The sequence below is a fragment of the Vipera ursinii genome (assembly GCF_947247035.1).
Source record: "Vipera ursinii genome assembly, chromosome: 14".
Classification (NCBI taxonomy): Eukaryota; Metazoa; Chordata; class Lepidosauria; order Squamata; family Viperidae; genus Vipera; species Vipera ursinii.
In genome coordinates, this window is record NC_139527.1 from 6296854 (window position 1) to 6324057 (window position 27204).

Below are 27204 nucleotides of genomic sequence, written 5' to 3' on the forward strand. Positions count from 1 at the left end.
GCCTGTGGGCCATATCAAGGTGCAGAGTTCCAAACACATGTTATACTAAAATGCAGTAAACACAATTTAGAATGGAACTAGTTAAAATATAATTTAGGATAAAATAGAAATAAAATACAATTTTAAAAAGTTGTTAAGTAAATCCCCGCCAATGTTAAGTTAGCAACAACGGTTAAGTGACTGTGGCTTCTCCACTGACTTTGCTTGGCAGAAGGTCGCCAAAAGGGATCACATGAGCCCCAGACACTGCGACCGGTCAGTTGCCAAGCGTCTGAATTTTGATCATGTGACCGCGGGGATGCTGCAACGTTCCTTTTCCAGTGCCGTCGTAACTTTGAACAGTCACTAAACGAACTCCGGTGAGTCGAGGACTCCCTGTATAGATCCAAGCGTGTCTTTTAGGTGCACAATCAAGGGATCAATAACCTATGCATAAAATAAACTGCTTAATCTGCAACTGGGCCACGCTTCCTTTCTCGTCCCTTCTCACACAGATTTAGCGCAACAGCTGTGCTTAGCTTTGCAAAAAAAACCTGCAGGGGTCCTCCAACCAGCATTTTTGCTAAGCCTATTAGAAGAGTATGTAGATTTAGCTAATGACGTGCAAGGAAAACATTCAAATTAGCCGCCCGGTCTTTGTCTGGCCCCTGGCATTCCTGAAATTGTTTGCCCCAGAAGCCCGAAAATTCAATACGGCGAAACCAGCTCAAAGTAAACAAAGAAACCAAAACCATTCAATCTTTTTTTTCCCCTCTTCCCCCCCACCCCTAAAAATACAGCCGGTTTGGGTTGGGTTTCTTTCTTTCTTTTTTTAAACAGAGAGGAAAAAACACTCGCAAAAGACAATTTTGCAACGGGCAGAACGTTAAAACGCATCGCAAAGTTGAGAAAAGGAATTGTCTTCTGCCGTTGGGGGTGAGATCAAAGTATTTTTGCTTCCCTTTTGGCAAAGTAGAAAAAGGGGGGGTGGAAGAGAGAGAGAGAGAGAGAGAGAGACAGACAGACAGAGTTCAACTCAAAATGAAAAAAAGAGGGTTTCATATTTGGAATTCCTTCCATTTTTTTTTGCAAGAATGGATTGGGAGGCTTTCCGGCCTGGGATGCTGTGTTGACAGGCAAGAGCATTAATTATCCGAAGGATGAAACCATTTTGGGAAAAGAGTGGGTAGGTGAGTGGGTGGGTGGGTGGGTGGGTGGGTGTGAGAGCGCCAGGATAGCCATGTTGCAAACGCCACGTCGTGCACATCTCCTTCTATAATTCATGAGGCATGAAATTGCTTCAATATATTATTTGGCTCTGGACCAAATAAACCCTCATTTACCAGCTAGAGGGCAAAACAAATCTAGGCACTCCAAAACAGACCCGGCTAATGTCTTTTTTTTTTCATGGATATCAAGACTCTAAAGGCTTGTTTGCTTCCTCGTCCACCGTAGCCAATGTCCACGGGGCATTTGAGCCGGTTTTGGACACGGTTTCGAAGGGCGCCGGTTTCAAGGATGCGTGTTTTTAAGGGTTGAAGCGATAACCTCTCTACTGGATGCTTAAAGGAGAAGGCTGCTCTACGAGAATATTTGATAGCTGAGAGATTATATGGCTTGGATTTTGATTGCCCGAGTCTTTTCTGAATCAAGGCCATTTTTTTTTCCTTTAGTGGGAAACAGCTAGGTCAGGGGTCTTCAAACATGGCCCTTTTATGACTTGTGGACTTCAACTCCCAGCATGCTGGCTGAGGAACTCTAGGAGTTGAAGTCCGCAAGTCATAAAAGGGCCACATTTGAAGACCCTTGTTGTAGGAGCTTCGTCACCGGAAGCTTTCAAGAAGAGACTGGACTGCTATCCAGTCCAGAAATGGTGTAGGGTCTCCTGCCTGGGCGGGTGTGTGTGTGGGGGGGAGGAGGTTGGACTAGATCAGGGCTTTTCAACCAGTGGTACAGGTACCACCTGTGGTACATTGGCACCTGGCAGGTGGTACGCGACCATCCTAGAAAAGTAGCGGGGGAAAGGAATGAGCTGAACCGGTGGCAGCACTGCACAAGCTTGAGCGAGAGACGGCTGGAGCTGCAGGGCTGTCAGGGCTCAGTGGAAGCGCCAGGATCAGTGCCAGGATTCAGCTGGAGCTCGGCACTGATCCCGGCGCTTCTGCTGAGGCCAGAAAAAGCGCCCATCAGCTGGAATGTTGCAGCATCTCCAGGGTCTTGTGATTTACATTCAGATGCTTGGCAACTGATTCAGATTTATGATGGTCACAGTGTCCCAGGACACTTTTTCAGTGCCATTGTAACTTCGAACAGTCATTAAGCGAACTGTTGTAAGTCGAGGGCTACCTGTACGATCAATTTTTCCCTTTTTTTTTTTGGTCATCACGTTTTTACGTTTACGTTTACGTTTTATTTAATTTGTATACCGCCCTTCTCCCTAGGGACTCAGGGCGGTTCACAGGGCATATAAATAACAATACAATACAATACAAAAGTTAAAACAAAGATTAAATCAGTGCCCAGTTAAAACAATAATACTATTCTAAAACAACAATTTAAAACCCAACTCCCCCGTCAGGCCAGACCAGCTAATTCAAATAAATGGGTCTTCAGGTCACGACGGAAAGTTCGGAGGTCTGATGCCATCCGGAGCTCCACCGGCAGTTGGTTCCACAAAGCCGGGGCACCCACAGAGAAGGCTCTCCCCCTGGGGGCCACCAGTCGGCATTCCCTGACCGGAGGCACCCTGAGGAGGCCCTCTCTGTGGGAACGCACAGGGCGGAGGGGAGTTGACGCCGGCAGCAGGTGGTCCCCGAGGTAACCCGGACCCATGCCATGTAGGGACTTAAAGATCATAACCAAGACCTTGAACCTCACCCGGAGGACAACTGGTAACCAATGCAGCTCGCGGAGCAAAGGTGTAACATGGGAGTACCGGGAAACTCCCAAGACAACTCTCGCGGCCGCATTCTGTACCAGTTGGAGCCTCCGAGTGGTCTTCAAGGGAAGCCCCATGTAGAGAGCATTACAGTAGTCAAGGCGAGAGGTCACGAGCGCATGAGTGACCGTGCACAGGGCATCCCGGTCCAGATAGGGCCGCAACTGGCGCACCAGGCGAACCTGGGCGAAAGCCCCCCTAGTCACGGCCACCACATGATCTTCCAGGGTAAGCCGTGAATCTAGGAGGACTCCCAAGTTGCGAGCCCTATCCACGGGGGGTAAGAGCTCACCCCCCACAGAAAGAGATGGAACATTTTGAATGTCCCGGGATGCCGGAATGTACAGCTACTCAGTCTTGTCAGGGTTGAGTTGAAGTCTGTTCCTCCCCATCCAGACCCGAACCGCCTCCAGGCAACGGGACATCACAGCGAGGGCATCACTGGGGTGGTTTGGGGTCGAAAAGAAAAGTTGGGTATCATTGACACCTTGCTAGGCGACTGGTGCTACTCGGATGTTGCCATATCCTAAAAGTGGTACAATGGGGGAAAAGGTTGAAAAGCCCTGGACTAGATGACCTCCAAGGTCCCTTCCAACTCCATTACTCTATTCTATTCTTTTTTTTTCTAACTTCATGAGAAGGCTCGAAGACCAATCTACCGCCGAGTCAAAAAAAATCTCTGCAAAGGACAAGGGAAGAATCCTTCAATCCCCACACCTCTGTCCAGCTGCTGATACACACTGCCTGCCAGGACACCACTGTGCAGAAACACACACAACCCTGTTGTGAGTCTCCTTCTTAGCCACCCCTCTCGGCTGCCACCTCGTTTCCTTGGTAAGTCCTCCTGGGATAAGAGATCTGTCTTCCTCTGTTTTGACTGCTGCTCCCACCCAATTTGCAAAGGTTGTAATTTCCCCCTTTGCTGATAAATTTTTTCTCCCTGTGTAACCCACATGAGCATTGCTGAACACTTCTTAAAAAATGCCTTTGTTCACCAACATCCTCTTGAATTATGACCGGCAGGCTGTACATTCAAAAAACGTGAGGCCAAAAGTGGTGGTGAATGCTCCAACACTGGAGGTTTTTAAGAAGAGACTGGACAGCCATTTGCCTGAAATGGTATAAGGTTTCCTGCCTGAGCAGGGGGTTGGACTAGATGACCTCCAAGGTCCCTTCCAACTTTATTATTATTATTATTATTATTATTATTATTATTATTATTATTATTATTATTATTATTATTATTATAAAACAGAAAGAACAGAACTTGGAAGGCAGCGAAAAACTCTCTGGATGTGACTCAGTCTTGGAATAAAACTTGAGGGGGGGAAAAAAATCTTGTGGAGTGCTAGATCCGCACCCTGAACCTGGCCGCGGATTCAGCTCAAAGAGTTTCCTAAATACGGCTAGTCCTCGACTTACAACCGTTCAGTCAGTGACCATTCGAAGTTACGACGGCCCCGAAAAGCGTTGACTTAGGATCGTTTTTCACACTTACAACCCCTGCAGCGTCCTGGATGCTTGGCAACTGACTTGTATTTATGACGGTTGTAGCGTCCGTGTGTGTGTGTGTTCACGTGATCCCTTTCTTGTGACCTTCTCACAAGCCAAGTCAATGAAGGAGCCAGAGTCACGTAAGAACCGTATTGCTAACTTAACTGGGACGAGAAAGGTCGTGAAACGGGGCAAAATCCACTTGACGCCCGTCTCACTTTGCAACAGAAATTTGGGGGCTCTGTTGTGGTCGCTGCCTGCAAACCTCAATGAACTGAGTTCACACAAGATGCTCATCAAGATTTGAATAGAATAGAGCTGGAAGGAACCTTGAAGGTCTTCTAGTCCAGCCCTCTGCTCAAGCAGGAGAACCTATACCAGCTCAGGGAAGGAAGAAAGGAAGGAAGGAAGGAAGGAAGGAAGTAAGGAAGGAAGGAAGGAAGGAAGGAAGGAAGGAAGGAAGGAAATAGAACAGAACAGAATATGGGATGGAAAGAATAGAATAGAATAGAATAGAATAGAATAGAATAGAATAGAATAGAATAGAATAGAACAGAACAGAACAGAACAGAACAGAACAGAACAGAACAGAACAGAACAGAATAGAATAGAATAGAATAGAATAGAATAGAACAGAACAGAACAGAACAGAACAGAATAGAACGTAGAGTAAGAATAGAACAGAACAGAACAGAACAGAACAGAACAGAACAGAACAGAACAGAACAGAACAGAATAGAATAGAATAGAATAGAATAGAATAGAATAGAATAGAATAGAATAGAATAGAACAGAACAGAATAGAACGTAGAGTAAGAATAGAACAGAATAGAATAGAATAGAATAGAATAGAATAGAATAGAATAGAATAGAATAGAATAGAATAGAATAGAATAGAATAGAATAGAATTAATAATGGAATGGAACAGAACAGAATAGAATAGAATAGAATAGAATAGAATAGAATAGAATAGAACGTAGAGTAAGAATAGAATAGAATAGAATAGAATAGAATAGAACAGAATAATGAATAGAATAGAATAGAACAGAATAGAACAGAACAGAACAGAACAGAACAGAACAGAACAGAACAGAACAGAACAGAACAGAACAGAATAGAATAGAATAGAATAGAATAGAATAGGAGCTGGAAGGGACCTTGGAGGTCTTCTAGTCCAGCCCCCTGCTCAAGCAGGAGAACCTACACCATCTCAGACAAGGGGTTGTCCAGTCTCTTCTTAAAAACCTCCAGCAATGGAGCGCCCACGATTTCTGAAGGCAAAGCTGTTCCACTGGTTAATTGTCCTCACTGTCAGGAAGTTTCTCCTTAGTTCCAGGTTGCTTCTCTCTTTGGTCAGTTTCCAACCATGGTTTCTCGTCCTGCCCTCTGGTGCTTTGGTGAACAGCTTGACCCCTTCTGCCTTGTGGCAGCCCCTCAGATACTGGAACGCTGCTATCCTGTCTCCCCTATTTCTTCTTTCCTTTAGACTAGCCAAACCCAAGTCCCGCAGCCATTCTTCGTATGTTTTAGCCTCCGGGACATAGCGCAATGCACAAACCGCATCCAAATCAGAACCGAGTAGAAAATTAAGACGTTCCAATCCCCAGGAAGACTATCAATTCTAGTTACGCTGCTTTCCCGCACTGGAAAGACATCCACCCCTGCTTTTATGGCGCTTCTAACTCTGAATCCAGAGCCATTTTTCCTCCTTCAGTTCTTCAGACACAGATGGTCTTCTGGGCATCGCACATTTTTGGAAGTGGACTTTTTTCCTCCCTGACTTCAAGCCCGGCTCCAACCGTCTCTAGTGACAGGAGAAATTGCTGATGAACTATTGATTGGGGGACGGGAGCCAGCGAGGACGTTGCCAAGTTGGATCCTCTGGTGTGCACTGCAGTTGTACAGGCATAGCTGCGTAACTAGGATTCACTTCCTCGGCACACACACAGTTTTAATAAGATGTCTGCGCGGGGGATAAAAATTGATTGTCAGGCCCCCAACACTAAAAAAAGATACGTGCTTTATGGTTTCACACCTATAGACAGAATCTTGCCAGATGAAACGCTCAACTATCTATCTGCCTCTACAATATACTCTGGGAACTGTTAGGGAGAGGCTGTCTTCAACCAGCCGGCTTTCATGCCTAAGGCAGGACTACAACTCACTGTCGCCTGGTGACTGGCCCAATGTCACCCAGTCGGCTTTCATGCCTAAGGCAGAACTAGAATTCACGGTCTCCTGGTGATTGGCCCAAAGTCACTAAGGTGGCTTTCATACCTAAGGCAGAACTAGAATTCATGGTCTCCTGGTGACTGGCCCAATGTCACCCAGGTGAATTGCATACCCTAAGTCAGGACTAGAAGTCACTCTCTCCTGATCATTGGCCCAAAGTCACCTAGTTGGCTTTCATGCCTAAGGCAGGACTAGAACTCAGTCTCCTAGTGACTGGCCCAATGTCACGCAGGTGGCTTTCATGCCTTAAGGCAGGACTAGAACTCACTGACTCCTGGTGACTGGCCCAATGTCACCCAGCCGGTTTTCATGCCCTAAGGCAGGACTAGAACTCGGCATCACCTGTTTTTGAGCCTAGTGCTTTAACCTGCAGCTGAATGGCACCCATGCTGCACCCCCATTACATTTTTCCTGGGGCGAGAAATGAATTCCAGGGATGAAAAATCAGAGCAAGAGACTTCCCCTTATGATTAAACTTCCCTCCCCCCCTCCAAAATCCCTCAGCCTTATTACTCAGAGGGAGGGGAACCATTCAGACGGCAGCAATTACGTTCGGAGCAGAACAAATGGCATAATTATACCTTCTGAGGTATGGGAAAATATTTTGAAAGGAAACAGTTCCGAGGCGGCTGTTTCTGCTTCGGAGAAATTGCACATGGTTTTCCCCCTATGCTCTCTAGTTGCAGGGTTAAGAGCAACATATCAGCGTGGACACATGTGCATTAAAGACAGCAATGGCTAGTGGGCTTCTCTGAAACCAGGTGCTCCATAATCTACAGTATTCAAGATTTCATCTGGTTCTTCTTCCTGTTGGCAAGATGACTATCAGAGAACCATTTTGGGTGTAATGGTGAAGTTGTTGCCCTAGAAACCAGGAGAACGGTGAGTTATAGTCCCACCATAGGCATGAACGCTGGCTGGCTGGCTGGCTTTGGGCCAATCACCAGGAGACTGTGACTTCTAGTCCCACCTTAGGCATGAACATTGGCTGGGTGACTTTGGGCCAATCGCCAGGAGATGGTGAGTTCTAGTCCAGCCTTAGCCATGAATGCTGGCTGGCTGGCTTTGGGCCAATCACCAGGAGACTGTGAGTTCTAGTCCTGCCTTAGGCATGAACACTGGCTGGGTGACTTTGAGCCAATCAACAGGAGATGGTGAGTTCTAGTCCTGTCTGAGGTGACTTTGGGCCAATCACTAGGAGATGGTGAGTTGTAGTCCTATCCAAAGATGAAAGCCAACCGGGTGACCTTAGGCCAATCATCAAAGGATGCCGAATTCTAGTCCTGCCTTGGGTCACTTTGGGCCAATCACCAGGAGACAGTGAGTTCTAATCCTGCCTGAGCTATGAAAGTCAGCTCTGTGACTTAGGGCCAATCACCAGGAGACTGTGAGTTGTAGCCCCGCCCTAAGCATGAAGCCAACCAGGTGACTTTAGGCCAATCATCAGGGGATGCTGAGTTCTAGTCCTGCCTTGGGTGACTTTCAGCCAATCACCAGGGGAGGGTGAGTTCTAGTCTCGCCTTCGGCATGAAAGCCAGCTGGGTGACTTTGAGCCAGTCCCTCTCTCTCAGCCCAGCCCACCTTACAGGATTGTTGTTGTGGGGAAAATAGGAGCAAGGAAGGAAGGATTATGTGGCTTCACCACCTTGAGTTATTTACAAAAAAAATAATAAAAATCAAGTAAAATAAATATATAGGCTAGTCAATAATCAAGATATCATAATCTTGGCATCCTATTGCGAATTCAGTGTGACTCATATTTTACCATGCTGCCATTTTGGAAGCTTCAATCTTTATTACACCTTTACCACCAGAAGGATTTAAAGCTTCAGTGCTGTGTAGTGAGGAATGAAAAAAGTCTGAAAGGTAATCGATTTAATACCCAAAAAAAGACTTCGCAGAAAAGCAGCCAACTTTTACATTTCCACTGAGCTTCCTGCCCATCTTATTCTTACGATCCATGGATTAAGCTTGTGAAGACCGTCAGAGATACAATCCTATAAAAAGGGCATTTAAAACCCCCACTAAGGAACATGTCATTTCCTTGCTGGTGGGTTGTTGTTGTTTACTCTAATTAGCTTTTAAGTTCATTGAAGGCAGGTTAAAAAAAATAAATTGCCAGATGATTTTAAGGCTGGAAGCACCTTTTGAGTTAAAATCACAGAGATTACTTAAAAAAAAAAAAACCAACCCCAGAAAATAAAATGCAGCTACAGGTTCTAAAAAAAAACCCCAAAACCAAGAAAAAAAAACGGCAACTGCATTCCATTAACACATTTTCTCAAATGTTTGGGAGCCAGCTGACCCTTAAGTTCATTACAGCAAGAGCAGCTTTTCTGGGGGAAAAGATTTAAAAGGAAAAAAAAGCTAAACCTACTACCCTCATTGGTTAAAAATATCCTCTGTACAAAGCACGCACGTACACACACACACACACACACACACACACAGGAACAAACGTACAAAGCCCTTAATGTTGAGAAATCATACACCTGTTTGCACAGTAAATTTCAATTTGCTTCCAGACGTAAGAATTCAGCCCAGAAAAGGTCCCATTAACCTTTTCTGTTTAACAATGACTTCCCTTGGATGATTTTTTTTTCCATCTGTCAATGCCTTGTGGGAGGAAAAAAATAAAAATAAAATTCATTTCTCCCGATGGGAAGCTCCTTTTAGATCAGACCTGGAGATTCTATAGCTCCAGGGCTACATTCGGCCTTCTGGCTGTCCCTATCTGGCCAGCATGAGATCAGGGTTTTGTGTTTTTTTAAAAAAAATCCCATTTATATCCCGCCCTTCTCCGAAGACTCAGGGCGGCTTACAATCTAAGAAGCACAAATCAATGTGCTTAGCAATAGCCTTCATTTTATGTATATGCCTGCTTATTAGGGCTTTCGCCCCCCCCCCCCCCCCAGCGGCATTATTACAAAGTCAGCTTATTGCCCCCAACAATCTGGGTCCTCATTTTACCTACCTCGGAAGGATGGAAGGCTGAGTCAACCTTGAGCCTGGTGGGACTCGAACCTGCACTAATGGCAGGCAGCTGGTGTTACTTAAGGAGGCATTAGCCCACTGCTCCACCAAGGTTGTTTTTTTTTTAATTCACGTATAGCAATAGAATGTAGACTTATATGCCAGTTCACAGTGCTTTACAGCCCTCTCTAAGCGGCTTACAAAGTCAGCATCTTGTCCTCCCAACAATCCGGGTCCTCATTTTACCGACCTCGGAAGGACGGAAAGGCTGAGTCAACCTTGAGCCGGTCAGGATCGAACTGCTGACAGTCAGCAGAGTTAACCTGCAATACTGCATACTAACCAGCGCGCCACCATGGATGGATGGAAGGATGGATGGAAAGAAGGGGAAAAGGAAGAACAATAGCAATAGCCCTTAGACTTATATACCGCTTCACAGTGCTTTGCAGCCCTCTCTAAGCGGTTTACAGAGTCAGCCAGTTGCCCCCAACAATCCGGGTCCTCATTTTACCGACCTCGGAAGGAGAGAAGGCTGAGCCAACCTTGAGCCCGTCAGGATCAAACTGCTGACAGTCAGCAGAGTTAACCTGCAATACTGCATACTAACCAGCGCGCACCATGGATGGATGGATGGATGGATGGATGGATGGATGGATGGAAGGAAGGAATGGGAAAAGGAAAAACAATAGCACTAGCCCTTAGACTTATATACCGCTCCACAGGTCTTTCCAGCTCTCTCTGAGTCTAAGCAGTTTCCAGAGTCAGTCTCTTGCCCCCAACAATCTGGGCCCTCATTTTACCGACCTCGGAAGGATGGAAGGCTGGGTCAACCTTGAGCCTGTCAGGATTGAACCCCAGGCTGAGGGCAGAATTTACCTGCAATACTACAGTCTAACTGGGAAGGAAGGAAGGAAGGAAGGAAGGAAGGAAGGAAGGAAGGAAGGAAGGAAGGAAGGAAGGAACAATCGCACTAGCAATAGCCCTTAGACTTATATAACTCTTCATAGTGCTTTATAGCCCTCTCTAAGTCCTCTCTTAAGAGGACCCAAGAATCTGGGTCCTCATTTTACCGACGTCGGAAGGATGGAAGGCTGAGTCAACCTTGAGCAGGTGAGAATCGAACTACTGGCAGTCAGCAGAATTAGCCTGCCCTACAGCCTTCTAACCACTGCGCCACCACGGCTCCAAGGTAGATGACAGAATTACAGGATGATGGATGGATAGACAGACAGACGGACGGAGCAAGCGGTAGTGTGCTTTGCGAATTCAGCCATGCCTACAACCAAGCACAGGGAAGACACAGGCACAATTTCCTCCCCCCCCACCCCAATTTGGCTGTGCAATTGTGCAATTTCTCCCGTAGAGAAAGGGCCACCGCCCAAGATAGCTTGATGGGCTTTCCTAGTTTACTTCTCCAACCTGAAGTAACCCGTGTCCTCAACCTTTCTTTCGTCTGGTTATCAGTCTGAACAGACTTGGGACCTGCGAAGGGATCCTGCTGAAAGCCATTTTCGTTTCTCCTAAATTAAAAGCCAGAGGTAGCTAGCCATGGGCACAGAGAGAGAGAGAGAGAGAGGATTAATGGCGAGCAGGCAGACGGTGGCTCTTCCTAACAATTTACTAATTAAAGATGTGCTGACCCCATCAAAGAAAACCTGCAATTAAGAGAGAGCTACAGAAAGGGGTGGGTGGGAATAAACCTACAACGGAAGCATTTTCTGTTACCATTGCTAACGTTCGCGGCTATTTTGAAAAACCAAGGTGTGTTATAATTTCCTAGCATTCCGTGGGCATTTCTTGAAAAGGAGGGGTTTTTCCCCCCCAGCTAATTGTTTTGATTAAGATCACGACTCGAGAGTGGACAACTTACCCTTCCATTTCCTGGACAACCGCAACCCCACTAAACAATATATTCTGCCCTGTCTGTATTTCTTTCCAGCTTGGGAAGAAGGAAGCCAGGTGAAAAATGCTTATTTTTAGAAAACGCTTTAATAGGAAAAGGGTGGACCTTACTTCGCCTTGCCAAGATTGTGCCACTGAGCTTCTCTAAACCTTAAATTCCTCAGCGGGTTAAAAACAGAACAAAAAAATGGCATTGCTAATAGAAATGTGGATAAGCATCTTTTTTTGGACCACAGTTTAGACCTGCATAAAAATCTAACTACAGGTAGTCCCGAACTTCATAACATTTCATTTACTGACCATTTGAAGTCACAATGGCATTGAAAAGAGAGACTTATATCTGTTGTTCACGCTTATGACCGCTGATGGTCACATGATCAAAATCCAGCCCCTCGGCGACTCATATTTATGACCGTTGCGGTGCGTGTGGATTCTCCTTTTGCGACCTTCTGACGGGCACGGCCAATGCGGAAGCCAGATTCACTTAGCAACCGTGTTACTAACTTAAACACTGTGGCGAGAGAGGTCGTAAAATGGGACGACGTTCACTTAATGACTGTCTCACCTAGCAAAAAAACCAAACAAACAAACCCCAAATTGGGACTCAATTGCGGTCGTAACTTGAGGATGAGGGTTAGTAGCGGAAGAGAGAGAGGCTTTTGGAGAGTTGGTGGCAGCGGCGGCAGCGTGCTCCAGGGGCGAAAAAAAGCAAGGCCTCTTTAAGGAAAAGGTGGAAGAGTCAGGATCAGAAAAAGGAAAGAAGGCGAGGTTGTCGGAATACAAGCGAATTTGAGGGCTAATCCACATGGAGCCCCATTTCCATCTGTCCTGTTTGCCATCGTTCACTCCCTAGAGACTAAAATGGACAATGTGAAATTTGAGCGGGCCCCGAACAAGGAGTATATATCGGAGGTGGTGACCCTTTGAGAGCTGTACGCAACGAAATTTCATTTTGATGTATGCCGACTGGTGTACATTCAAAGTGACAATAAAGTTATCATTATTATTCAAGATGGTTATTTTCAGCCTGGGAACAGAGAGATTCTTTTCAGTCAAGTCCACTTTTGCAAACTCTTTATCAGGTAGCAGAATTTCTGCTCCCGTTTTCCTACTTCTGATGCAACGTTCCTTCCTCGTTTCCTATTCTTAGTTCGGTGTCAGGAAAACAAAGCCACATTTATCTTTTTTTAAAAAAAAAGAAGAAGAAAAAATCTTGTGTAAGCGTTCATAATCAAGGGCTTCTTCCAGTTACGGGCAAAATTCTTGCTCTTTTAAAATAATCACTTTGCTCCTTATCCATTGTCAGGGCAGCCAGCCAAATAATTACCTTGCTGAATGGTGTACAGGGAAGAGAAAAGCCTATTTTTTTTTTGTTGTTGCCAAGTTTCCAAACTGTCGCAACACTCCGAAAGACAGTGCCTTCGCTTGTTCCAGGCTGCACTTTTGTGGTCTTGAATGGTTGGAGCCGTTTGTGTAAGCGGGAAGGTGAGGCGTGATCACAACCATCGTCATAACAACCTAATTAATTGTCGGTAAGAAAGGCAGCAACGTCTGGAGAGTGGAGGTGGAGGTATTTGGAAAAGAGCAGGAGGGGAAGGACTGGGTAAAATCAAAGATACAAACACTGGCAAGTAGAAGTAGGATGACTGTGGCCGAAGAAAGCAAAGATAGAACCAGGCCTTGACTTAACAACCATTTGTTTAGCGGTCGAATTTACAGCAGCACTGAAAAACGTAATTTACATCCAGTCCTCGCACTTACAACTGTCACAGCATCCCTACAGGACATGATTAAGATCTGGGCATCTGGCAACCAGCATATGCTTAAGACAGAAAGGGGGCTGGGTGACTCTGGGCCAGTCACCAGGAGATTGTGAGTTCTAGTTCCACCTTAGGCATGAAAGCCTGCTGGTTGACTCTGGGTCAATCACCAGGAGACTAGGAGTTCTAGTCCCGCCTTAGGCATGAAAGCCAGCAGGGTGACTTTGGGCTAGGAGATTGGGAGTTTGAGCCATCTTGGGCATGAGAGACAGCTGGCTGACTTTGGGCCAATCACCAGGAGACTGGGAGTTCTAGTCCCACCTTAGCCATTAAAGCCTGCTGGTTGACTTTGGGCCAGTCACCAGGAGACTAGGAGTTCTAGTCCCACCTTAGCCATTAAAGCCTGCTGGTTGACTTTGGGCCAGTCACCAGGAGACTGGGAGTTCTAGTCCCACCTTAGCCATTAAAGCCTGCTGGTTGACTTTGGGCCAATCACCAGGAGTCTGGGAATTCTAGTCCCACCTTGGGCATGAGAGACAGCTGGTTGACTGTGAGTTCTAGTCCCACCTTGGGAGACTTTGGGCCAATCCCTCTCTCTCAACCCAATGCCCCTCACAGTGTTGTTCTTGTGAGGGAAATGAGAAAAATGTTTGCTTCCTTTGAGTTATTATTTGTAAGAAATAAAGGCAATATACAAGTAAATAATGAAATAACTAAACACGATTACCTGAACCAGATGATGCCTTTTCAAGGTTGTCCCTTAGCTGAGTCTGCCAGCCCACCAAAGAGCTTTCCTTGGCATTTCGCTCTCTTGCTATTTTCTGTTAAAGCCTTTATTAATTCCAGTTTTCAATCTCTTGGATGAGTAAATGAAGTATGAGTATGAGTAAATGAATAGCACTTTGAGACTTTTCTGTGCTCATCCCCTTAGCAATCAGGAATGGCTCTTATTGGCACCAGCCAGAGCAAAAAACAAAAAAACGGAGTAGGATTCTTCCATAGCGGAAGCAGAGACATTCCTGGAAATTCTGAATTTTGCCAGAAACCCATCCTGTAAAAGAGGATCCATCGTCCCGCTGCCGAATGAAATTAAATTCAAATAGGGAATAAAAGGGGCAATTCCGTGGTGGAAGACAGACGGAAGCAAATCAAATCTTTGCAAGTAAAGGAAGGGCTGGCTGGGGAGAAAAAAAAATCAATGGATTTCAATTACTTTAAAATTGAGCATGCATGTTAGAACATTTCCTCTTTGATCATGCAAGATCATACTAGCAGGCTAGGCAATGACAAAATTCGCCATCCTAATAAAGCAAGAACAAAATGGCAGAAAGACAAATCGCACACCAATAGCCAAATTGTTTGTGGCCGAGCTTGTGCGACTTAGTAACCACAGGACACGAAAACGCATAATGCTAAACTAACGGCTTGCCTAACTATGGTTTATCGAAGAAGACAAGCTGGACTGCTGTGCACATTACCAACGGCTTCAACCTTGATTTGCTTTGACTTGTTTTTTATTAATGCTTTGGGGAAGATAAGAGGGTTTGAAGAACAAAGTTTAAATGCGATTAAGAAACCAGAATGGGTTTGCTGCACGCTAGGTGGACGGAACACAAAGCGCTGAGGCTTAAATTAATCTTTAAATTATCTTTAAGTTATTAGGAAGCAACTGCGACGTTAAACTGTTCTGCAAACCCCCAAAAAAAAACCAAACATAAAAGGGCATGTGGCCCATTTTTTTCTCCATTTAGAAAAACTTAATAGTTCCTGAATTTCACAGACACATGTTGAAATACAGGCAGTCCTTGATATACGACTGCAATTAAATCCAAAATTTCACTTGCCAAGAAAGCCAATAGTCAAAAGTGAGTTTTGGCCCATCAATAAGCTGACTTTGTAATAATGCCGCTTGGGGTGTGTGCGTGTGTGTGTGTGTGTGTGTGTGCGTGTGTGTGTGTGTGTGAAAGCCCTAATAAGCAGGCATATACATAGAATGAAGGCTACTGCTAAGCTTGTAAGCCGCCCTGAGTCTTCGGAGAAGGGCGGGATATAAATGGAATTTTAAAAAAAAAAAGTTGTTAAGTGCAGTTGTTAAGTTGGTAACATAGTTGTTAAGTGGATCTGGCTTCCCCGTTGACTTTGCTTGTCTGAAGGTTGCAAAAAGGGATCACGTGTTCCCAGGGACACTGCAACCGTCATAAATACGAGTCCGTTGCCAAGCGTCTGAATTTGGATCACATGACTGTGGGGAAGGCTGCGACGGTCATTAAGTGTGAAAAATCACCACGCGTCCCTTTTTTTCAGGGCCATAACTTTGATCAAAGAGAACCCCAAACGTTGCAAACAGATTTCCCCTAGCAAAAATCAGAAATCATTTTTTTGGGAAAACAGGATGGCTGTATTGTTAATTTTCCAAAGGACTTCTTCCATTTACAGTCCTACCACAATCCTTTCTTTTGAAAGAAAGAAAAAAGAAAAGAAAAAAAGACTGGGGGGAGGAGGAAACTGCTCATTGTAATTCAGGAGGCGTCATGCAAAACACACCGGAACGCCCTGCACAAAACATATTTACCCATCAAAGCTGTTCCATGTCAGCTTCCCTTCACTTCGGATATCTGTCGAGGGGACCAAACTAATTTTGACATGGACAAAAAGGGAAGGCCAGCATCGTGAATGGGGGGAGGAGGAGGAGGAGGAGGAGGAGGAGGAGGAGGAAACGGCAAGGATTAAAAACCAGCTTTGCACAGCGTTTTGTCTCAATGGTCAGTGTTCTCGGTCCTACCAACGATTTAAGCGACATTTAGCTAGGTTGCAACTAGGCATTTTATGGCTCTCACAATTCTGCGGGGTGTGTGTGGGTGTGTGTCATTTCCAGCTTAGCGTGCACCCTCATTTCCAACGTGTCCCAGTTGCGCTAGCCCCCAAAACACAGCGTGATGTTTATTAAACACCAACAAGCGTCAAAAACAATTAATTTGGCCGAGTGAGGTCAAATGCAGGTAAAAAGAGGGCACTGCGAACCACAGGCAAGAGTTAACGGAAGACTTAACACACCGCAGGGTAAAACTTTCCAGAAACTTCCCTGCAAACAACACAGGATAATGAGCAGGGAGAATCCCAGAGGGGAACGGCCTTTGATGGTTTCTGCTTTAACCTTTTTTGGTGTGTACATGAAACAGCAGTAAAATGAAGAGTAGAAATCGAGATGGAAAGGAGAACACCGGGTGATCCCCCGGGCTCTTCTCTGCCACGAAGGGCAGACTTTGGCAAAAAAAAACAAAAAAAAAAACAACGGCAATTTTCTCAATTCCTCAAGGCAACCGGGAACAAAATTTGTTTTTAAACAACGTGGTTCTACATCACAGGCTTAAAAAAAGGGGGGAAAAGGATATCTCCATGTCTTCCTTTTGGTCCTCTGCCTCTTTTTTTTTTTAAGAACTCTTATTTCCATTCTAGACTGAAGCAATATTTCTATGAACAGCGCGGCTGACCTATTGATGCTGGCCCATCTTCCCTCCGTATTTAAAAGGACTATTTAAGAATTGTTCCAGAGAGAGATGAGTTTGCTTGTTTGCATAAGGATAGCACGGGAGGGGTGTGTGTGTGTGTGTGTGTGTGTGTGTGTGTGTGTGTGAATTTTAAAATCAATACCAAAATGCATCTTCATTTGGACTGATTTATCTCAGCAGGAGGGATATTGATTAGAGTTATAAAGGTCTCAACTTCACCTGTGGTCACTCAGCTCTGTGTTAAAGCCCCCTCCTCATTTGTGAGCCTCTGTATCTGTGTAAACAGTCATTTAGGCCAGGGGTCCCCAAGCTTTTGGGCACCAGGGACCAGTTCCATGGAGAGAGGTTTTTCCACGGACCCAGAGTGTGTGGTTTTGTGTGCTGCCTGCATCCCGCGGATGGGGGCTTTGCTTATTTGTGCGGATCGGTTGCTGGCATGCCGCGGACCGGTACTGGTCCACAGACCAGCGGTTGGGGACCCGATTTAGGGAACCCGAGAAAGAGCACATCGCCACATTAAATGAGCACAACGTCGCTCATCTTTGATACCACAACTGAAATGGCAGTTATAAAGCCAGAAACTGTACTTCCAACAGCCAGGAGGGACCAATAACGGGAAGTTCCTTGAAAAACCAGTCAAATTTATTTTTTTAACATAGTTCAGGGTGCACACTAGTGACAAAATGTCACCCACAGCTGATATATTCAGCGGTAAGAGGATCCAAGGGTGGTCCTCAACTTACAACCGTTCGTTTAGCGGCCATTCCAAGTTACAACGGCACTGAAAAATGGGACTCATGACCCATTTTTTTACACTTACGACCGTGGCAGCATCCCCATGGTCAAAATTTATATGCTTGGCAACTGACTCATACTTATGACGGGTGCAGTGTCCCGGGGTCATGCGATCCCCTTTTGCAACCTTCTGACAAGCAAAAAGTCAATTGGGGAAGCCAGATTCATTTAACAACTGTGTTACCAATTTAACAGCCGCAGTGATTCACTTAACAACAGTGGCAAGGGAGGTTGCAAAATGGGGGAAAAAATTCACTTAAACAACTGTCTCAGCCACAGAGATATAGGGCTGAATTGTGGTCGTACGCTGAGGACTAGCTGCAACCGTAGAAGCCACCGCAGCCCAAAAGTCTGCAGACCGGTTGGGAAAAATAAGATTTAAATTGTAACTCCGCCTCTTTCTGTACGCTTATGGAGAGTGGCGAAGCCATTTTGGAGCCAAGCTGCGAAGGACACAGGATCCACGCGGTGTGACAAAATTGAGAGGCGTGGGTGGATCGTTAAGAACTGTCCTTCTGTAATAATTGCAAACAACAGAGCTTTCGAAACAGATTCTGCCTGTGAAGGGATCTCACCTGCGCACAGGTGTGATCTTGCCAAAGGATGCTGCTGACGTGGCCTGGAATGTGCAGCTCTGTGTTTTAGGACTGCGCAGGTAGTCCTCGGTTTATAACCGTTCATTTACTTGGGCCTGTTAAGACAGGAATCAAGGCAAGACCACTCCGAACCTGCACTCATTGCAGGCAGCTGGGGTTACTTAAGGAGGCATTAGCCCACTGCTCCACCAAGGCTCATGATGTTACCTAGTTTGGGTAATGAAATGTCTGCAAGAAAACAAGCAAGCTCAGAGAGCACCCAGGACCCCACAGTCCCCCTCCTCCTCCTCCTCCTCCTCCTCTCCACAAACCCCTCTCCCTTCTAGTTCTGATTATGTTACCTAGTTGGGTAATAAAACATCTGCAAGAAAAAAAACAAGCTCAGAGAGCAGTAAAGGACCGCACAGTCCTCCTCCTCCTCTTCCTCCTCCTCCCCATTCTCTTCTTACACTGATGATGTTACCTAGATGTAACATCAGCAAGGAAACCACCAAGCTCACAGAGTGCCAAGGACCCCAGAATCCTCCTCCCCCTCCTCCTCGCAAACTCCCCTCCCTTCCAGCCCTGATGATGTCACCTAGTTGGGTCACGAAACGTCTGCAAGAAAACCACCAAGCTCAGAGAGCACCAAGGACCCCATAGTTCTCTTCCTCCTCCTCCCCCTTCTTCCCCTTCTCCTCTCTGCACACCTCACTCCCTTTAGCACTGATGATGTTATCTAGTTGGGTCATGGAACGTCTTCAAGAAAACCACCAAGCTCAGAGAGCCCCAAGGACCCCTCGTTTCCCACCCTGAGCTACAAGTATTCTACAAAGCCCATCCCTTTCAAGCTCTGATGATGTTCCCTAGTTGGGTTGTGAAACATCTGCAAGGAAATAACCAAACCCAGGGAGCACCAGGGACCTCCCAGTCCTCCTCCTCCTCCTCCCCATCTCCTCTGTAAACCTTACTCCCCTCTAGAGCTAATGATGTTACCTAGTTGGGTAATGAAACGTCTGCTAGAACGCAACCAAGCTCAGAGAACATCAAGGACCTCTTCTCCTCCTCCTCCTCCTCCTCCCTGCAAACCCTCCTCCCTTCTAGCACTGATGCTACCTAGTTTGGGTAATGAAACATCAGCAAGCAAAACAACCAAGCTCAGAGAGCAGCAAAGACTCCCCCAGTCTGCCTCCTCCTCCTCCTGATGACGTTACCTAGTTGGGTCATGAAACGTCTGCCAGAAAACCACCAAGCTCAGAGAGGTCACTCCGCACTTCAACCCTGACTTTCTATAAGATTTTACAGTTGTTGACTTTACTGCTGTTATTTCCATAAGTAATCTTGCAAACCAACATAATCCAGGCGACATTAATCCTAATTCACCAAGGCCACAATTTTGTATCTTTAAAAAAAAAACCCACACAAAACCATTCTTAATCAAGCAGATTTACCTGCTTGACAAATCTCAACTGGCCGCTTAATCACAGCGCCTTTAAAATCTGCTGGCTGTAATGATAATCTAATTATATTCTAGATGAGCTATTTTAACCCTGTCTGTTACGAGATCAATTTGGTGGATCCGTCCTCGGCTATCAGAAGAGCAAAATAAGGCGAGAGAGCTGGGCATCACTACACAAACCCAGATTAAAGTTGGCTTATTTAAAATAAGGAGGACAAAATGGTCCTAAGAGATAAACAGACCTGATATATTGACAGGGAGAGAAATTATGCTGATATGGAAGATATTTCTTTTCCAACCCCCCCACCCAAACTTGGCTAAAGATAGGGTAGCTATTTTTAAGTCCCTTGTTTAAGCGAACAACAACTTTAGTTAAATTTAGGAGAGGCATCACTGCTGCAGGGATACAGTAATAAAATATAAGTTTTCCTGCTTGCTATGCAGCTTTTACTGTGCCATTATGGTTAAAAAATCAAGAGGGGGGAAAAAGTGGCTTTTAGAGAAATCTGCAAACCGCAGAGCATTTCAAAATTAATCTTGGTTGCTTTTTGCCAACTTAAACCTGGGGCTGTTTTTATAAGGAAATGATGTCCTTCGTTTAAGATGTCATTTTTTTTTTAAAGGAAAGCATTCAGATTCTCTTTAATTTACTGCAGTGAAGAGATTGAAAAGCCTCTTTCCATTTCATTTCTTAACAGCCAACTTTCTTTCAATTAGGAAGCTCACCATGGAATCCACTGGTGTTTTTATATGCGTGTGAACACTCATGCCCTAAAACCATAAATAAAACTATGGATGTTTTGCATCTGTTTTCTCCACCATTAAAAAGTTAGGGCTGCTTTTAAATATACTATATATTTTTAAATTTTTTAATGTATTGGTCCAGATTACTTGAACACTGATCAACAAACATTGGCCATTAAGATATTTGAACTGAACACCCCATGTTTACTGAATGCTGAACTTCGGAATTTTGTGTAATCCTAACTTTTCTCTGTGTGACATTTGCACAACAATTATTGTTACAAAGATGATACTACCCCCATCTACCAACCAGTTCTGCATCCATAGGGGTGAGGGAAAGGAAGTTTATTTTCCTTAGCAAGAACACAATTTCTTTACAGCATCCAAAGCAGCTACAGGTAGCTGTGCAAAGAAATATTAAGATTCGTGCAAAGAAATATTAAGATTCGTAAATGGCAGGTTTGAGATTACAATCGCTCCGACACGTTTTTCCAGTAAGATTTTTCACGACCAAATCCAGGCGCTTGCAGAATAAAAATTGCAAACAAGAGGCACCGGCTCAGATTTCTGTAATTGTGATACAGTTAACTGCCTTACACTACATCTCCACAATGCAACAGCCCAGGGATTTTAAAGAACGCTAGTGGTAGAACAGAACACGCCAGGGAGACAAAATCTGATATGATCAGAAAATTATTCCCCTAGGCCAGGGGTCTTCAAACTTGGCCCTTTTATGACTTGTGGACTTCAACTCCCAGAATTCCTCAGCCAGGCATGTGTAAGATTGGAATGAAACAGCTGATGTAAGATGGGAATGAAACAGCAGAGTCTGTGTCTCTTTAACAGCCTTTGGATAAAAGGGCAGGCTCCGCAGACGTGCGCTCTCTCTTCCGTTTACTGCTGTAACTGCTGTGTGTTGGAGCCTGCTGTATTAACACGTGTATCTATATTGTTCCTGGTGTGTGATATTGTAGACAGTGTAAGATAAACCAGCATTTAATATAGACCACTGTTTACTGTGTTTACTCCTGGGTTATCTCAGCGCAATAAGACTCTGCACGCTCTGACAGGGGGAGCCAAATTAACTCAACAACCGGGTTACTAACTTCACAACTGCAGTGATTCACTTAACCAGTGTGGCAAGAAAGGTCGTAAAGTGTGGCAAAACTCACTTCACCAATGTCTCACTTAGCAACAGAAATGTTGGGCTCGATTGTGGTCGTAAGACGAGGACTAACCTATACTATAGGCCAGAATCCATGCAGGCTTCACTCATGCTGATAATTCACATGGTAACAAACTCCTCCGCTCATTGCCTCCTTAATAATGTTTCAGGATTCGCCATCACCCTCAAATACTTAGTATACAAAAATAATCTTAACTTTTAACTGACCATAAAGGTAAAGGTAAAGGTTCCCCCGCACATGCGTGCTAGTCGTTTCCGACTCTAGGGGCCGGTGCTCATCTCCGTTTCAAAGCCGAAGAGCCAGCGCTTGTCCGAGGACGTCTCCGTGGTCATGTGGCCGGCATGACTAGACGCCAAAGGCGCAAGGAACACTGTTACCTTCCCACCGGAGTGGTCCCTATTTTTCTACTTGCATTTTTACGTGCTTTCGAACTGCTAGGTTGGCAGAAGCTGGGACGAGTAACAGGCGCTCACTCTGCTACGCGGCACTCGGGATTCGACCCACCAAACTGCTGACCTTCTGATCGACAAGCTCAGCGTCCTAACCCACTGAGCCACCGCGTCCCTGACCATATTACAGAGAATTAAAAACAGGAAGGACCCCATAGGCAGACAAAAATTCCACATCCAGTCTGAACAGCTGGCTGACCGGGCAACGAACTGTGATAACGTCCACATCTCTTGGATGGTTGCATCAAACCTTGGGATCAATATTTGACCCCTTTCAGCCAGCATTTTCAAAGGAAAGGAACCCTTAATTAACGAGACCCATCTTCTGCTCTTCTAGCGGTTAAGGCATCAGGCCAGAAAGCAAAAGGTCACGAGTTCAAGTCCGGCTTTAGCCATGAAACCAGCTGGTGACTTTGGGCCAATCCCCAGGAGACTGTGAGTTCTAGTCCCGTTTTAGGACTGGAAGCTGGTTCCCCCCCCCCCACCTCTCTCTCTCAGCCCTACCCACCTCACAGGGTTGTTGTTGTTGTTGAGGAGGAGAAAGGAGCTGGGTTGGATGTGTTTGCCCCCTTAGTTGTAAATCTCTCACGTGCAAAAAAACACTGGAAGTTAACAGACAGAAAAATGACAACTGCTCAGAATATCCATCGACAGTTCCCTTTTGCAACAACCTTCCCACTCTTCCTGCTCTTGCAGACCTCCTCAAACTAAGCCTCCCCCCCCCCACTTCGGCCTTTGGAGTGTATTCCCCCAAAATAAAAAGTTTCTCCCAGCTGGCAGGAAGCGTAAAGAAGAGATGGCAGCATCATGTGCCATCTGTCCAGGAGGCAATCAGGTCAAGGCAAAAGGGCGCCAGTTGAATCTTGGGGCTGCTACAACCGGGTAATGCCCGAAACGGGCAGTCAGCAGAGCAAAGGGAAGAAAATATCCAAAATAAAAATAGGATGATATTTTCCAGCTGGATAATGAAACGTCTGCAAGAAAAGCACCATGCTCAGATAGCACCAAGAAACACACAGTCCTCCTCCTCCTCCTCCTCCTCCTCCTCCTCCTCCTGTCTGCTTGTTGCTCCTTTCTAGCACTGATGATTTTATTACCTAGTTGGGTAATAAAATGTCTGGAAGGAAACAACCGAACTCAAGAGAGCACCAAGTACCCTATAGTCCTTCCTTCCTTCCTTCCTTCCTTCCTTCCTTCCTTCCTTCCTTCCTTCCTTTCCTTCCTTCCTTTCCTTCCTTCCTTCCTTCCTTCCTTCCTTCCTTCCTTCCTTCCTTCCTTCCCTCCCTCCCTCCCTCCCCATACATTCCACTCCTTTCTAGCATTGATGACGTTACCTAGTTTGGGTAATAAAATGTCTGGAAGGAAACAACCGAACTCAAGAGAGCACCAAGTACCCTATAGTCCTTCCTTCCTTCCTTCCTTCCTTCCTTCCTTCCTTCCTTCCTTCCTTCCTTCCTTCCTTCCTTTCCTTCCTTCCTTCCTTCCTTCCTTCCTTCCCTCCCTCCCTCCCTCCCCATACATTCCACTCCTTTCTAGCATTGATGACGTTACCTAGTTTGGGTAATAAAATGTCTGGAAAAAAACTCACCAAACCCATCAAGGACCCCAGAATCCTCCTCCTCCTCCTCCTCCTAGCCCCATCCCTTTCTAGCACTGATGATGTTACCTAGTTGGGTCATGAAACATCTACAAGAAAACAAACAAGCTCAGAGGGTACCTAGAACCTCACAGTCCGTCCTTCCTTCTTTTCCTTCCTTCCTTCCTCCTCCTCTCCATAAATTCCACTCCCTTCTAGCAATGATGATGTTACCTAGTTGGGTAATAAAATGTCTGCAAGCAAAGGACCAAACTCGGAGAGCACCAAGGACCCCACAGTCCTTCCTTCCTTCCTTCCTTCCTTCCTTCCTTCCTTCCTTCCTTCCTTCCTTCCTTCCTTCCTTCCTTCCTTCCTCTCTCCCTCCCTCCCTCCCTCCCTCCTCTCCATAAATTCCACTCCCTTCTAGCACTGATGATGTTACCTAGTTGGGTAATAAAATGTCTGCAAGCAAAGGACCAAACTCGGAGAGCACCAAGGACCCCCTACAAAATGCAGCTAGTTGTTGACTTACAACAGTTCATTTAGCGACTGTTCAAACACCACTGAAAAGAGTGATTTATGACCGTTTTTCACACTTAACGACCTTTGCAGCATCCCCCAGAGTCACCTGATCGAAACTCAAAGAGTTTGCGACCTTCTGACAAGCCAGATTCACTTAACAACGGCGTGGCTAACTTAACAAGTGCAGGGCTTCACTTAACAAAGGGGGCAAGGGAGATTTAGATTTAGATTTTATTAGATTTATATACCGCCCTTTCCCGAAGGACTCAGGGCGGTTTACAGGGCATTTTAAAATCATATCAATATAAGTACAAAGTTAAAAGAGAATTAAAAGATTAAATTATCCCTGAAAATAAAACCCCAGTTAAAATTCTCAGCCTGGGTCAGAGAGCTCAAAGAGCCAGGTCTTCAGGTCCCGGCGGAAGGAGGAGGTAAAATTCACTTAGCCGACGTCTCACTTAGCAACGGAAATTTTGGACTGGATTGTGGTCGTAAGTTGAGGATCACCCGTTAATATGGGCTCTGCAGGCCCACTCACCTTGCTACCAACCCAAATAGGTGTAAAAAAGCATCCTTCATCACAAGGATCTCACACACACACACACACACACACACACACACAGACATTTTTAGGGAAGCCAGCCAGTCTAACAACTCAGGACTTTATCCCAAACTGCAGGGGTCTGCAACCTTGCCAACTTTTAAAGACATAGCTGACTGAGGAATTCTGGGAGCTGAGGTCAACAAGTCTTAAAAGTTGTCATGGTTGCAGACCCTGGTCCCCAAAGACAGCCAGTCAAAGGCACCCCAATACCAATAAGGCTTCACCTCAAGGGGCCTCTAGACACGGCCTTTCCACAAAGGGAAGCAAGCAGAGATTGAACCCAGGCTTGGCAACCCCACCTGGCAGCCCCGCCTTTTTTCCCCACCTCCACCCCAAATCTCATCCCACCCCTCCACCCCCTCCTCCCTCCCTCAACTTCTGGCTGATGCGTGGGAAAACCAGGCTGCAAGCGAAGGAGAAGTTTTTGGGGGAGCGCAAGTGGGGGACACGGGGACCCCGGAGCAGCTTCAGGAGTGGGGGGCGGGGGAGAAGAGAGAGAGAGAGAGAAGGAGAGAGAGAGAGAGAGAGGGAGAGAGAGGGAGAGAGAGAGAGAGAGAGAGAGAGAGAGGGAGAGAGAGAGAGAGAGAGAGAGAGAGAGAGAGAAGCAGAGAAGGGATTCCCCCCCTCCCCATTTTTCTATCCGGCCTCAAGGGACAGCCTCGCCTTTCTTCCTTTCCCCCCCTTCCCTTCCCCTCCCCACTGCCTTCCTCCCCCCCCACACACACCCCAAGCGGACCCTCCGGAGCCTTTTTTCCAGGGCGAAAGAGGGGCGGGGCGCCTCTCTCCACCCCCCACCCACCCCTCCCACTGCAGGGTTCCCACGCGGCACAAAGCGGGGTCTTGTTTAGCCCCAAGCAGTTAAGGGTCGCTCTCCCCCCCTCCCCTTTTTTTCCCCTTTTTTGCAAGCCAGAGGCCGGGTGGGCGTTGCTGCCCACCCCTCTCTTCCCTTCCCCTCCCTCCCTCCCTCCCTCCCTCCCCTTCCCCACGGCTGGCAAACAATGCCTCCCGTGCAAGGGATGAAGAAGAAAGGGATGTTCCTTCTCAAGCAGCCGCCGCAGCCTGGCGGGGAGGGGTGGGGTGGGGTGGGGGTGTACAAGGCAAGCCTGGCTGGGATGTGTGTGTGTGTGTGTGTGTGGGTGGGTGGGTGGGTGGGTGGAGGATGGAGGAGTGGGGAGGGGGACGCGAAGGGAGAAAGGTGCAAACCTGGCCTCGGGCGGAGGAGCTGCGCTGCTCGGAGGAAGAGGAGGAGGAAGAGGAGGAGGAGGAGGCCGCTGCGAGGACCGCTGAGCATCTTCCGCGCCCGCCGCGAGCGCTCTGCCCTGCGCCGCGCGAGAGCCGGCGGGTTCCCACGAGCAGCAGGAGGAGGAGGAGGAGGGGGGAGGGGGGGAGGCAGGGGGCGGTGCCGCCGGGCTGGCTCCACCCACCTCTCCCACCCCCCACTCACTCCAGCTAGGGTAGCCCACCCCTCACTCCTAGCAATGGCTAGTCTGGGAAGAGCAAATTCATGCGTTCTCGTTCTCTCTCTCTCTCTCTCTCTCTCTCTCTCTCTCTCTCTCTCTCTCTCTCTCTCACACACACACACACACACATTTAATGACTTTCATGATTTATTACCATAATTCTGGGCTCAAATGTTTGTAAATTAAGGACTACCTGTATATTTCATATGTACAACTAAACACACACACAGAGAGATACATGTGTTTGTACAAATACATAAATACAGTTATAATGTCTATTTATGTATTTATACAAACACATCTCTCTCTCTCTCTCTCTCTCTCTCTCTCTCTCTCTCTCTCTCTCTCTCTCTCACACACACACACACACACACACACACACACCGTGGTTACTCAGTCCCGAGGGTCCCTTACCCAGGGTTGCATTCCCGCGACCCGCCTTCCTTCACGCGTCGGCGCGAGGCACAGCAGCAGCAGCAGCTGCTGCCGCCGCCAAGTTGGTCTTGGCCGTCCAACCTCCGGGGCTGCGTTCCCACGACCCTTCTAGACTCTTTCTCCTCCACCACCACCACCACCCCGGGAGTTAAAGGAATGGGGATGGGTCCGCGTTGCAAACGGTCCTCTGAACGTGTCCCCCCTGGCACGGGTCGCGGGCGAGGGGGGGGGCGTTGGCCGGTGGGGGCGCAATTCTGATGGGTTTGGGGTTGGATTTAGTTTGAACGCCGTTTTTATTATTGTATTATATTGGGCATGATTATTTAATTCTTTTTAACTCTTTTTCACTTTTGTATTTATATTTTGATATTTATTGCCCTGTACACCGCCCTGAGTCATTCGGGAGAAGGGCGGTATAAAAATTTAATTAATAATAATAATAATAATAATAATAATAATAATAATAATAATAATAATAATAATAATAATAATAATAATAATAATAATAATAATTCAAGCCAAGCTGGTTCCTGGCCTCCATGGAGACTTCTTCACACGAACACGCCCCCCCTCCACCCCTACCTCCTGGCTTAAAGCGAAGCGGCGGGGG